The sequence below is a fragment of the Lolium rigidum genome, chromosome 2, assembly GCF_022539505.1.
Source record: "Lolium rigidum isolate FL_2022 chromosome 2, APGP_CSIRO_Lrig_0.1, whole genome shotgun sequence".
NCBI lineage: Eukaryota > Viridiplantae > Streptophyta > Magnoliopsida > Poales > Poaceae > Lolium > Lolium rigidum.
The window spans coordinates 124,142,605-124,155,451 of NC_061509.1; the positions used below are offsets into that span (position 1 = coordinate 124,142,605).

General features: G+C 45.1%; 2 long non-coding RNA genes across 8 annotated transcripts; both read left to right on the forward strand.

The window, feature by feature from the left end:
* The first annotated feature begins 229 nt into the window (after positions 1-229).
* LOC124692308 lies at positions 230-4,434 on the forward strand. Of its 3 annotated transcripts, none has more exons than XR_006999465.1 (4): positions 230-366; positions 550-596; positions 778-1,925; positions 2,557-4,434. It is a non-coding gene; the product is annotated as an uncharacterized LOC124692308 (long non-coding RNA). The 3 variants fall into 3 exon arrangements; XR_006999464.1 differs by lacking the exon at positions 2,557-4,434 and having other exon boundaries at positions 778-1,013; positions 1,175-2,395; XR_006999463.1 differs by lacking the exon at positions 2,557-4,434 and having other exon boundaries at positions 778-2,395.
* A 184-nt stretch (positions 4,435-4,618) lies between these two features.
* Positions 4,619-8,005, forward strand: LOC124692310. 5 transcript variants are annotated; one of them, XR_006999470.1, is made up of 6 exons: positions 4,619-5,110; positions 5,206-6,428; positions 6,515-6,575; positions 6,660-6,688; positions 7,518-7,575; positions 7,657-8,005. It is a non-coding gene; the product is annotated as an uncharacterized LOC124692310 (long non-coding RNA). The 5 variants fall into 5 exon arrangements; XR_006999469.1 differs by having other exon boundaries at positions 5,206-6,688; XR_006999467.1 differs by having other exon boundaries at positions 6,515-7,575.
* The last annotated feature ends 4,842 nt before the right edge of the window (positions 8,006-12,847 follow it).

The window sequence follows — 12,847 nt, forward strand, 5'->3', positions numbered from 1 at the left end:
CTTCGGCTCGCCGCCACCGCGGGGAAAGGAGTGGAAGAGACGGTGTCCCCCGCGACCGATGGATCCCTTCGCCCCGCGGGATATGCCCGCCTCGAGGCGATGGATACAAGCGGCGGGGAGCAACAGGGGCGGCGCTGCGACGGACGGAGCGGCGCCTGTCGAACCGAACTAGAAGGTAAGATGCGCGGAGGGCGATAGCCTATCCCGCCGCTGCAGCCAGCACCCGCCGCCGGCTCCTCCCTCCCCACCATCCGGGTCGCCTCGCCGGTATCTCGGTCCCCACCGGTGCAGGTCACCTTGTCGGCACCTACGTCCTCACCAACCCAGGCGAGATCACTGTTCCCGGCCTCCTCTCTTCCTCTCCAGGTCCATATTGCTCTTAGCTTTAGTTAATTGATTGCATAACTCAGTGTTGTTTCAGTAGCTAGCTGTGTGACTTGTAGGATAGCTGGGGAATCTTGTGGGTTCTTCTCATTTTCCTCCCAGATAGTGAGATGTTCTTTGATTTGTACTTTGTGTTTGATGCAAGCATTAACTTGGCGTGTACAGGGAAGAAGTTGAGAGAAGATTGGTTAAAAATCTTGGTGAAGAACAAGGTAATGTTTTGTTCTGCCAATATGTTATTATTTTCATCCAGATCTCTGCTTTTTTATTTTCGGGTTGATTGCTCTAGACACAAGGAGTATCTGGTAGGTTTCAAATTGCTGACATTGCTGGTACCTACAGACTGATGTTCTGTATTACTAAATCTTTTTCGACTTTATTCTGTATGTGCAGGTAGACGTAATGTGGATACAGAAAAATGCTTAGACAATGTCAAGCAGGTCCAAATGATGTTCAAACTGGTGACCTTTTTCTAACCGTTAAGAAGGCAAAGTATTCGGCAGTCGGCACACTTATTTATTCAGTTTTCCGAGCATGGTTGGTTTGAAACTAATATGGTGTTTTTTGGGCATTGTTGATGTTGGAGAAATCGGTGGTACTATAGTGGACGATGTTGCATCCTCATGCAGGTAAGAGTTTCGTCTAAATGAACTTTTCATTGGTACATGTCATGTTTCTAAATAACCTTTTATGTTTCTTACTATGTTAGTTTAGAAAGGATTTAGCACAGATTAAAAAGGTCATTGCAATTGTCCAGATATATATTACTAGCTCACCTTTCTAATTTCAGTTTTTGGTTATTCTCGATTCCCACTGTCCACTCTCATACGGAAAGGCAGATTATTCTCTCCAATCAAGCCATTCATATATTTATCCCTTGTGGGCACACACATACTCGTATGCAGTTGGAGATGGATGTAAATGATTTTCATTCACCTGTGAAGATGCCTGTATTCTTTGCAACAGTTTTCCGTGATTGGTCATTTCCGAATTAGTGAGAGAGGTTGGGTAGAAGCTCGTCATGACGTGTTTTTCTTTAATTTCCTTTCTCCAATTAAGCTATCATCTCGAAATATTTGCTTTTTGCATTGCTACGACGGAAGTGTGTGGCCGCGAGGAGGAGCAATATATGAGAAGGAAACTATGCTGTCACGTAGTTGTAAATATTGGCGCGGCTTCATTGGTGGCTCATGGCCCTTTGTAAGTTCAGGCAATGCTACTACTCGATGACCAGTTCAATATTTAGCTCCTCGCCCTTTGTAAGTTCACGCATTGCTACTACTCGATGACCAGTTCAGTATTTTACTCCATGACTTGTGTTTACATGTACATGGATTGTGGATTTGTGGTGCCCAACTAATGCTCATGTCTTCCCGATGGTTTTCTTATTAAGAACAAAGAACAAGCAAGTACGAGGCACTAGTGAGGCATATGAATTAGTCCCCAACCAAGGTATTTTACTTATCCCCATCTTTAATTCGTTTGTTTGGACAGTTCTTGCCATCTGGAATCCTGTGTCAGCAGCAACTGTTTCAGCTAAGGTAATTGCTTTCTCCTCTTTAAGAAGCAAGAAAGTTTTATATTCAATCTTCTTTCCCACTGGGTTCCCTGTCCTGCATTTGCATGTGATAGATTACATTTCTACATGGTTGTTAATTTTTAGGCCTGTTATTAGTCCATCTGCGTAGGTTCTTTTTATTCTGTTTGGGACATTGTGCTTCCTCTGTGTTTATTAATTGTTCACCTCTACCTCTTATTTATTCGGTAGTGTGACTTGTATGTGTACCACAGTTAGGTAGATAAAGGAATTTATCTCATCCCTTTAGGTATTCACACGTGACTGAATAACAATTCTTGCGCTTACGCTCAGTAGTTGGATATGCTTAGGTCTGCATCACAAACTCTGTAGAGCTTTCTTCGAATATGTATATATTTTGTTAGTTCGTTGATTTGTCAGTTCCTTCAAAGCAAATGGCTTGAAAGAATTACTTATGTAACCTCGTTTAGTTTCTATTCACATGATGGTGCTTGTAACACTTTGGTTGTCTATGTTACTGCTGCCGTTTGTTGGTTGTTAATGCCATTTGTTTAAATTTCTGATGTTGTCATTGCCATTATTTACTTCAGCTAGGAGGCTAATGTAACTTCGTAATCAGTTGTGTCTTTGTGCAGTCTAGCAAGGCTGCATTGATTGTCTGCGATTATACAATTCTAGTTCAATTTTCAGAGGCAAACTCATAAATAAGAAGGTATGAGCTATATTTGCTTATGTAAATGTTCATATATTTTGAGATATAAATTGAGAAGGTCTTGATGAGGAGGTTATGCAATGATGATATACATTGAGAATAAGCGAAGCTAGCAGCGTAATGTTTCAGATTTTCTTTTTCAGTAGGGAGGATGTCATGTGCTTTTGGGTTCAGACTTGTGTCCTGTTGGAGGCTAAAGCGTGGTGAACTCAATTTTTCTACCATGTGCTATCATCCCACTGAAACTTTTCCTCCTCAGAGTACTTGTTCTACATAGTGATATCTACTCTACCATGACATGGTATCAGGATATGTCAAGAGGCTCTGTTGTGCTATTTTTCTTTTCCAAAATGAAATATTTGTTTGTGTTTAGTTTGGACCTTTATGTACAAACTTAGTGTTTCCAAGCCAATTAGTTACCTCATTCCTTTGTCAATGTCAAATTACAGGGCACTTTTAATAGTGTGTTACAGGAAAAAAAAAAGCTGCTTCTAGCCCAATTTAGATTGCTGTTATAATTATCATCTATGCCTGGATGTCCTATTTGGAGTGATTATGCTGAACCATGTGGGGCTCAGGATAAAATAATCATTCAGTAACAAAGGAATGATTCATGGATGATAAAGACAATTGCAGTTTTGCTACTTTTTTCTCTGTTTACCACTAGCTTTAGGTTTTTAGTGTTTTCACGGGTTGCTTGATACATACACCACCCTGGGTGCTATAATTTTAGTTATTAGGATTATGTAAAGTTTCCTTGTGAATCTTGTTGTGTAAGGGCCTTACAGTTTCTTGCATTTTATGAGATTTCATTATTATGGAACTTAACATAGAATCTGCCGCCATTAACTAGGACCGCTTCTTCTTCAGTGAATCCCTTTTATGCAACTGCATATAACCAATCTTAATAACTTCAATAGGTAACTTTCTTATATATCAGAGAGAAGTAAGTTTTCTAATTGCCTACTTTAATTGTAATTCCTGCCGTGTTATTCTCTGAAATTTATAGCATTTATATTTTTTCTGCTTGAGAAGGTTGTATCGAGAGCTGTACAAATGTACTGAGATATTTGATGTGTGCTAAATCAGAAGTGTTGCTATCCATGTGCAAGACACTCATACATTTTGGTTTCCCTGGTGATGTGCTTCATTGACCACTGCTATGAAAGGCCTATTTGATTAGGATTACAACAGAAAGATATGTATATGTGCAAGACAAGATTAGTTCAAAACTCAGTCGAGCTATCCTTTTGAATTTATTTCATGCAAACATGTTTTGCCTAGGTAATGCTTCAAGTCACCGTGTACTAGAGTAGGTAAGAGTTTGGAAGCATTCTTCATGGTATTGCCTTGCAAAATTGAATGTTAAGTTTGTGGTGTTCAGTAAACATTATGTGCTGCTTTGGCCCAGAACACAACTCCGGACAGTTTACTGTCGAAGCGGAGCCAAGTATAATAAATAAAGAAAAAACATGCAACCGCATCTATTGATTGTTTGTCATGGTGCTAAATATCAAGGAACATGTTCAGAATTGGGGTGCACAGCTCTAGCCAGGAGGCGCCCCATGGGGCGCCCCAACCACTAGTAGAACAATCAACACCGCTTAAGGCTGCGTGGATGTTACAACAACAAATGGGAGTTACAAGAACCGGCGAATCACGTCCCAATCCACGTCTCCTCTCTCTCCTTTCTGTCCCCCCTCCGCGTGGGCTTCGCCGGGGAGTTCTCGCGGGCTCTCCGAGGTGGGCTTGGCCTTCTCTCTAAGACGACCAGCTGCCTGCGAGTAGTTTAGGGCTGGCCAGGATGGTGGCGACGGCCGCCGCCGCGCCGGTGGCTATTCGGCGGAGGAGGACGCCGGATTGCCATGTCGGCGAGCGGCATGAGCAGCACGCGGGGAGGAGAGGCATCGCGCCAAGTTCCTGGAGCCGGCGATGGCATGGTGGCAGCGCGCGCCGATCTGGCCTCCGCGTGACCTCGGGAGGGCGTTGGGATAGCAGCGACGCCGTCGACATCGATACAGGACGGGGAGCAAGTACCAGCGAGGGCGTTTCTTTCTTTCCCTTCCTCTGTCAACATCGAGGCGGGACGGCAAGCAGGGAGCGACAGCGGTTTTTCTTTTCCATCCACTACTATGGTATTCTTCCGTGTAATTTTTCTGTGGATTCAGGACCTCTAGCTGCTTTAAGGTTCAGTTGTGTCGCCATTGGTGGCGGCTTGGTTCTTCTCTTCGATCTTTGCTGCTTTGTGTTGTTTGTCTTACTGAAGATTACCCATCTGGATGTAGGCTGTTGAAATTTCTCCCAAATTCCTACGAGTAATCGACGTGGTGATGGCCGCCGGCGAGCTCCCGGGTGCATCTTGAGGACTTCAATGACTTCGCCGGCCTGCCCGTTGCAGGCACTGTAGGAATCCGCCCTACAGGTCTTGGGATCTATTTACTTCTGCTCTTCATGCGATTGTTGTCGCTCAATGTCAGGTAATACCGCACCAACCATGACACCGTGAGTCCATCTCGGTGCTCCTCTGTTTTGCCTCACAGAATCTCTATACTAAATATACATGAACTTGCAGACAGGTCAGAAGAACAATGCAGACATTAATGAAATATGTATCGCGTCGAAGTCATTAGTGGAGAATCATTTGCAATAGTCTACAAGCACAGAAATCACGAAACATGGAAGAATCTGTATGAACTGGTTTTCATTGCTGTTGACCGTGAGGTATCCCACTTGACACACAACTCACTACTTCACACTTGATTTACTTATCATTACACCCTTACATGCAAAGTGAATGTGGAGTTATCCCAATTTAATGGTTGTTTTATTCACGAGATTTCAAGTTCTGGGAAAAAAAAATGCGGTCTCGGTCTTTGCAGGTTCATTATAGTCCAGCTTCTTCGACGTGCTGAACCAAGCTACTCTTATTTGTTTCAATATTTAAATACCATGAAAAAAAGTCCTTCAATATTATCATGATAAAATTCCAATGAAGAATAGATGTGCAAAGGACAAAACCGAGGGTGCCCCATGTCATCCTCCGGGGGCGACCTGGAAACGAACCTTAGGCCCAGTTTGGTAGCTCCTTATTTTTTAAGTATTCCAAAAGTACTGCAGTTTCTGAAAATACTACAGTATACAAAACTTTGAGGTGTTTGGCTCTAACAGATATTGAAGTTTCCAAAACCACAGTATCCCCAAAACTGTGGTTTTTTTTAAGTATGTAAAAAGAGGTCCGACCCTCTTTTTTCTAAAACTGAGAAACGATGCCGTCCTCATCTTCTCGCTGATCTATCACTGCGCTTCCGTCCCTGACAAGCACGCCGTATTGATCATAAACTCATGCCGAGTTTCTTCCATTAGCGGGAGGGTCCGTTCTTGCAGCGATTCTTAAACTCATGCAAGTTAACCAGAAGAGCGAGCATGCTTGCATGTCGTGATCTATCACGATAAGGAAAAGAAAGTGTATGTATCATTCATGTTTGCATGCATGCAATCTATATAGTTGATTGTCAATCTATACATCAACTCATGCAACGGGCCTTATGCAGCTACGGTGTCAGTCAAAACTTGATTATCCATGTGTCAAAACAGCACTTGCCAAACACCTCTGTAGTTTTTCCAAAACTGAGGAAAACTCTGGTTTCAAGAAAATAAAGTATTCCGGTGCTTGGCATTGAAATACTCTGGTTTTATAATACTTCAGTTTTAGAAAAACTTTGTTGTCAAACTAGACCTTAGCTGCCCGGCAAAGCTCGTGCGGAGTCGGCGTGCCCTTCCTTTTCCACTCGCGAGGTATGCTGAGGTGTTGCATATTTGTCTTTGTATTATGCTATTCTAAAGTGATTATGGTGAATCATCTTCTTTACTATTTGGCGCAGTTCGCAGGCTGCAATTTCAGTTGGCAACCTAATCTTATAATGTGCACAGAAGCTTCTTAATGTAAGAAAAATATGTTAAAATCATTTACACCTTTGATATCATAGTCTTGCCTGCCATGTTAATTGCAGTACTTAATCTCTTCAGGGGGAGGGGCTAAGCAAGAAGTTGAATTGGTAATGCTTACCTCTTCCTTCTACTTTGTTCAGTTTAGAAACACCTTTTATGTTTGCTTGATAAAATGTCATGCTGCTGTTGGTATACATATATAACTACACTTCAATTGACATATATCTCTTATTGTAGTTTCTTAAACGCCTCTTCTGCCCACCACTTTTATAACATGTTCATGTAAAATCAATTGAATGCCAAGTTCATTTGCGTAGCAGATTTCCCATTCTTGGGCATCCTTCGAGAAGGATCTACTTACCTGAAAAGACAGACCATAATGAGCACGGAAAACAAAACAAGAACAAACCTTTAGAGGCCTGTTGCATGTTGGTGGCGTGCCCACTATGATTATATTTCAATTCTCTGTCCATTTTGGGTGCTCCTTCTTTATATTTACAGTTATTCTTTTATAAACCTCTGCACCTTCATCTATATAACAACCCATTGATATTTGCTTTCAACCATACATAGCTAGCTTCCACCATGTAAATATTTTGTTCATGAACTGCGATCTATTGAATATTCGGTACTGCAAACAAAATTAAAAAGCATAAGAAATCGAAAAAATGGAATTCCAACTAGATCTTGGCAATACAATCACCGCTTAGAAGTGTACTGCATGGTATGTTGCTATTGAAGCTACAGCAGCCATGGTGCGGATCAAAGCGTCACTGTTGTATCTTACAGATTTGACACAGATCTCCGAGATGGCAACTGCAATTGTGCATTACTTTATATATTTATACTTCGTTTTCTATATTCTATGTACTGTTTGATGCAACAATTTTCATTGGTATGTACATACAAAGAACTGATCGATCAAATCAATTGTAGGGGCAAGACCATATAACAGTAATATTAAAGAGGAGTATTTTGCTTAGGTACTGATGTGGTGAGCTTTTATACGTGTATAGAATCTTGATTCCTATTGGTTTACACAAAATGAGTACTGATTGTTCAAAACTATCTGCAGTACCAAGATGATGTTTAGATAGCTAAATTCAGGTGTCTGCAAACGATATTTGCAAACACTCAGTGTTGAAGCTACCTACAAGAGCTGATGCATTTCCAAAGAAGAGTATCTAGATAATAATGTTACCAATAGTGTAGATCAGAACTACTGGATAATTCATGCATTGTAATGGGAATGTGCAACGACATTGTCTCGCCCAATATCCAGCAGGAATGTGTTCATGTGCTGTCTGGCTCAGTCCAGTAGAAATGTGTACCAGCTCGGTCCTGCTCAGTCAAATGTATCCATGTGGTCTCACTCAACATTATTCTCCGTGTAATCCAATTTAAATGTCTGTTAGCGCTGTCAACTACGTGAGTCCTAATATGGAGCAACTTTCTTAGTGTGGTCAGTTGTATCATCCACCTTATCTTACTTCTACTATACAGGTTGATTCCAAGATTTCTCTACATGCTTCTTACTATCACACTTCAAAAACGCTACTCGCATGCTTAAGAGTAACGACACAACGGGCGCGGCGTGCCGCCGCGCCTTGGCTTCCTAGTACTTCAAACAGGTGGCTCATAGAAAGCTATTTTTGCCTAGCCTCACACCTGAAAGGAGTACCCCTGCTTTGGTCTCTGGTTTGATAGTTGTATGTGCTAAAATTCTGGTAGTTTGTAGTTGTAGGTGGATAGAATGTTTGCTCCTATATCTCTACAGAACTTACTAGGAAATACGCCCGTGCAGTTGCTAGGGGTTGAATAAAAGAGCTATGGAGAATTTCACTATTGAAAAAGTTGTTTTGCTGATGTTTTATCGTCAGGTCATGTGGTTCGACTGACACATATTACCAAGAAATTCTTGGACGTAGTCGAAAGTTTGGCAAAATCTTTTGCGGAGTCGGAATTCTAGCATGGCGCGGTCTATGTGATCTCTAGAAAAAAGGTTGCATCGTTGCCATAGTAGTAGACAGAGAGGTCCCTTTATTTGTGTCATGGAAGCGGAGCATTGTCGAAACCCTGCCATTTTTTTCTTGTGGTTTTTTTGCCGGTTACTTTCTACGGCTTGTTGAAAGGACGAGATGTCACTTAGAGCATCTCCAGCCGCGTCCCCCAAAGGGATTTGGGGCGCCGGATAAAAAAACCGTGCCGCGTCCCCCAAAGCCCATTTTTGTTCGGCGCGCCCCCATATGGTGTCCGGCGCCCCGAGCCCGTCCCCGTCCCACAGGGGACGCACCGGGCACGCCGGACACAACGAAAAGCGAGGCGGGGAGTGGCGGGGCCGACCCGTCGGCACAGTTAATTTTAACCTAACCGTCGCCTACCTCGCGACGGAAGTTATTTGCGCGCAGTGACACACGGCGGCATCTTTGCCTTAATGGCGACGGAGGGGCAGGCGAGACGTCTCGTCGGTCGTCGCGCAGCCTCCACGCGTCGCCGGCGTTCGCACGCCACCGCCCGTTCCCGCGCGATCTTCCCACCTCTTCTCGCATGTTCCCGCGCTTTCTTCCCGATGCCGGCGTCTATAAAAGGTCTCTCGGCTGTTGCGGTCAGAAACCCACCGGTGAGCAGCGACGGGCAACACAGTAGAGCCGGGAGGCTCCCAGGACTGCGGCTGGCCCTGGTCCCTCGAGCGACGGCCCGTAAAGCCTCGGCACGCACGTCCGATGCTGGTGCAAGGGCGTGCCACCTGACCTATACCTGATCAGGAAGGTGATGGATTTGCTTCGCTTAGTTTCCTGCATGGCATACACGTAAACATTAAATACGAGCCTCGATCGGCTCTCGAGTTGTCCTGTGAATCGGCTCAAGGAGCCGATCCACCCATGATCCGTATGAGGTATACGATCACATGGTGGTCCTGCTTGATCAATATAAAGCTAAAACGACCTACGACGATTTAGGGTTTTCACCACATAATCGGAACATCCTACGCGTGATTGAGCCTGGCAGCCACGCACGGTGATAATAAACCGACCCTAGACAAGGCCTAAAAACCAACATGAAGTTGATCCCCGGAACATCTCATCTAGGGCTAGCAAACTACACCCTACGTGCTACTCGGATCCTTCAACCCGTTTGCAAGGCCTAACTATGCGAGATATTAAACTAATCCTTGAAGAACAAGGAGCAATCATAACGGATCGGATCTACTAAATAATGATCAAGCGAGGTGCCGCCCTTACACCTAAGATAGGTGTAAGGGCGGCTAGAAGTCTAAGGGTTGCATGGACGAAAGCATATGATACGATGAAACAATGGTAACCCTAACACATCTATGATAACTACGTTGCTCGCCATCAACAAGGCTTCAGCACGAGCAACGCATGAACAACGAATAAACGTGTACTGCCTAGATCGCAAGATGCGATCTAGACAGCATGATGCTTACCGGAAGAAACCCTCGAAACAAGGGGTTGGCGATGCGCCTAGATTGGTTTGTGATGAACGTGATTGTTGTCTTTCTCAATAACCCTAGATACATATTTATAGTCCGTAGACTTTTTAACGTGGGAGTAATCCCAACCGTGCACGAGCCAAATTCTATCTAACCGACACGTATCCTACTATATTTACAGATACACGGGCAAACTAGCCCAAACTTTGTATACCAGGCCGATTCATGTATTTCTTCCGGGTATATTCTTCAAGCCCATATTAATCGCGGCCCACCTCTCGATCCGGTCAAATTCGGTGATAACACATGCCCCCCTGGTTTTGGAAATGACAATTCCAAAATCACTCGCTTTTTCTTCGTCGGGTCATGTCGTGGCAGAGCAGAACCGTCACAGTATCCTTCATCATGATGCCTTGCCTTATCAACTTCTCTGCAAGATTTGATAGCTTTAACATCACTTCCTCGGAAACCGAAGTGGCATTAAATCTCCACTATACCCCTTTTATTTTTTGGGGCCGATCACAATGATCGGCCTTGCCACGTACGTCCATAGATTTTGCTCTTGTTACACGGTCAGGCCGGTGGATAAGACCAGCCTCACCCCGTCCTTCGTCACATCGATGCGCTCGCAGTCGTCCAAAGTGATGCCCGAGAGTGGCTCTTGGCCTGTCGTCTCCCAAACGTTCATGCCGGCCGTTGAAATCTCGGCTGAGTCATCCGCTTGGACGACCTCTACTTCATCTCCATCCCACTTGTATTAAACATTGGTGCATCGTGGATGGAATGCAACGATTGCCGTGGATCCAACCTCTCCCTAGCGAGGACAGCATAGGTGCTCTTGCTATCGACAATAAAGAACGTCGTAGGGATGGTTTTTCTTCCTATGGTCGGATCCACGTTCGAGAACACCTTGTGCTTCGGATGCTTGGCCGTTGAAATCGCTCGGTGTAACGTTGGTCTTGATCGGATCCGAGCTAGAGCGTCCCAACCGACGTAGCATGGAGTATGGCATGATGTTGATTGCCGCTCCGGTGTCCACCAACATCTTGTTGACGAGGCTGCCCATTGATATAACCTCGCAAGTACGGGGCCTTCGGGTGTACTGTACCTTCTTTCTCGTGGCTTTTCAAAGATAACTGGCCGTGGGCCGCAGTCAAGTTGTGCAACAGGTGCTTCGTCTAATCCTGGAGCACTAAACTCCGCCAGAAGGATGAACACCATGTTTGTGCCAGCCGATGTCTCATCATCGGCTTTCCTTTGTCTGGGGCGCCACTGTTTCTTTTGTGGCCGACCTTCTTAGTCCAGAGTTCGCTCAATTTTTGCGGCCAGATCAGGCCGCGCCTTCCTTAACGTGTGCAGTTATAATCTTTCGGCTTCCTCCAAACCACGTAGTCGCTGAACCCTACGCTTTTGGGAACGGCTGAGTCCATCAGGGCACCACCTTGGCCGGTGGTACTTATCTTCTCCTTCTTCATCATCGTCTTCTAACTCCTCGAGATCTTCCATCCGAGAGGACTCAGCGTGCTTGTTCCGAGGCGGGAGAGGCCCTAGACGTTTGAACACGGACACGTCACACCGCATCCTTCTTCTTGTCTACATTACGGGCGCTTGCCGATTGTAGGCAATCGGCTCATTCCTGAATCCCAGCAGTGTCTGAAGAAGGGACAGTCCTAGTGCCTTTCCACGTCGTCTTGCTCTCTTGACTTTTCCTTGGCGTGGCGCTCATATCTCTCCTCGTCGCGATCATGCGGACGATGTCTCCAAGCGTCCCTGCTAGCCAGACGATCTCTTTCGTCACCGTTGTCGTATCGTCGGCGTTGATCGTACTGACTCACGTATTTGTTGAGGAGGTGATCAGAGAGAGGTCGCTGATATCTCACATTCTTCACTTCTCCCTATGTGATGTAGCGCTTGCCATCGTGCCGGAGCCGGTCGCGTGGAACGGCTTCCTCTTTGTCCTTGTTATGAGAGCAGCTGCCCTTGTCTCTGTCCTTACCAGAGTGGTGCCCAGGTCCTACCATGTTGATGCTGAACGAGAAACCTGGCTGGCACCTCCCAGGGTAAGTGCACTCCACCATCACTACAAGAAAAGTTGCCATGGCCGACGAAGTTGAAGTCGCGCCGTGGTTGCTGGTGTACCATGGCCGACGATTTTTGGTCCCTCCGTGGTGCATGTCAAAACTTTTTTTTCTCGTTTTTGAGGCCACCTAGCCCGACGAAAGCAGCCAAAACGTCGCGTATGGTGGCCGGGACGTGGTGCATCTCGAAATCTCGGGTTCGCCGGCCGAGTCAATGCAAATCCGCACCGCCGAGGGATGTAGGGCCCGGATGGCAGCCTCTCCGGCATTGTTTTTTTTCTCGATCGCGCCATCTCGTTCAACGTTCTCCGATCGAGCCGTTTACGATGCGGGATCATGGGTCCCGCATGTCATCCTCTATTAACCAAAATTCTTTCTATTCTTGGATTTTTTTTGACCCCCGATTTACGGCTACTTCCTTTTTCTTTTGATCCCTTGCCGCCTTGGAAACGTTGAGACCGCTGTCTGCTAAATAGGACCCGCATGTCATCCTCTATGTGCAATCAACTTTCTTTTCTTGGAGTTTTTTTGGCACCTCAAATTTGGTCACTTGCCTTTTTCTTTCGATCCCCTGCCGCCTCTCAAACGGTGATACCGCTGTCTGCTAAATGGGACCCGCATGTCATCCTCTATGTACTATAAAACTTTCTTTTCTTGGAGTTTTTTTGGCACCTCAAATTTGGTCACTTGCCTTTTTCTTTCGATCCCCTGCCGCCTCTCAAACGGTGATACCG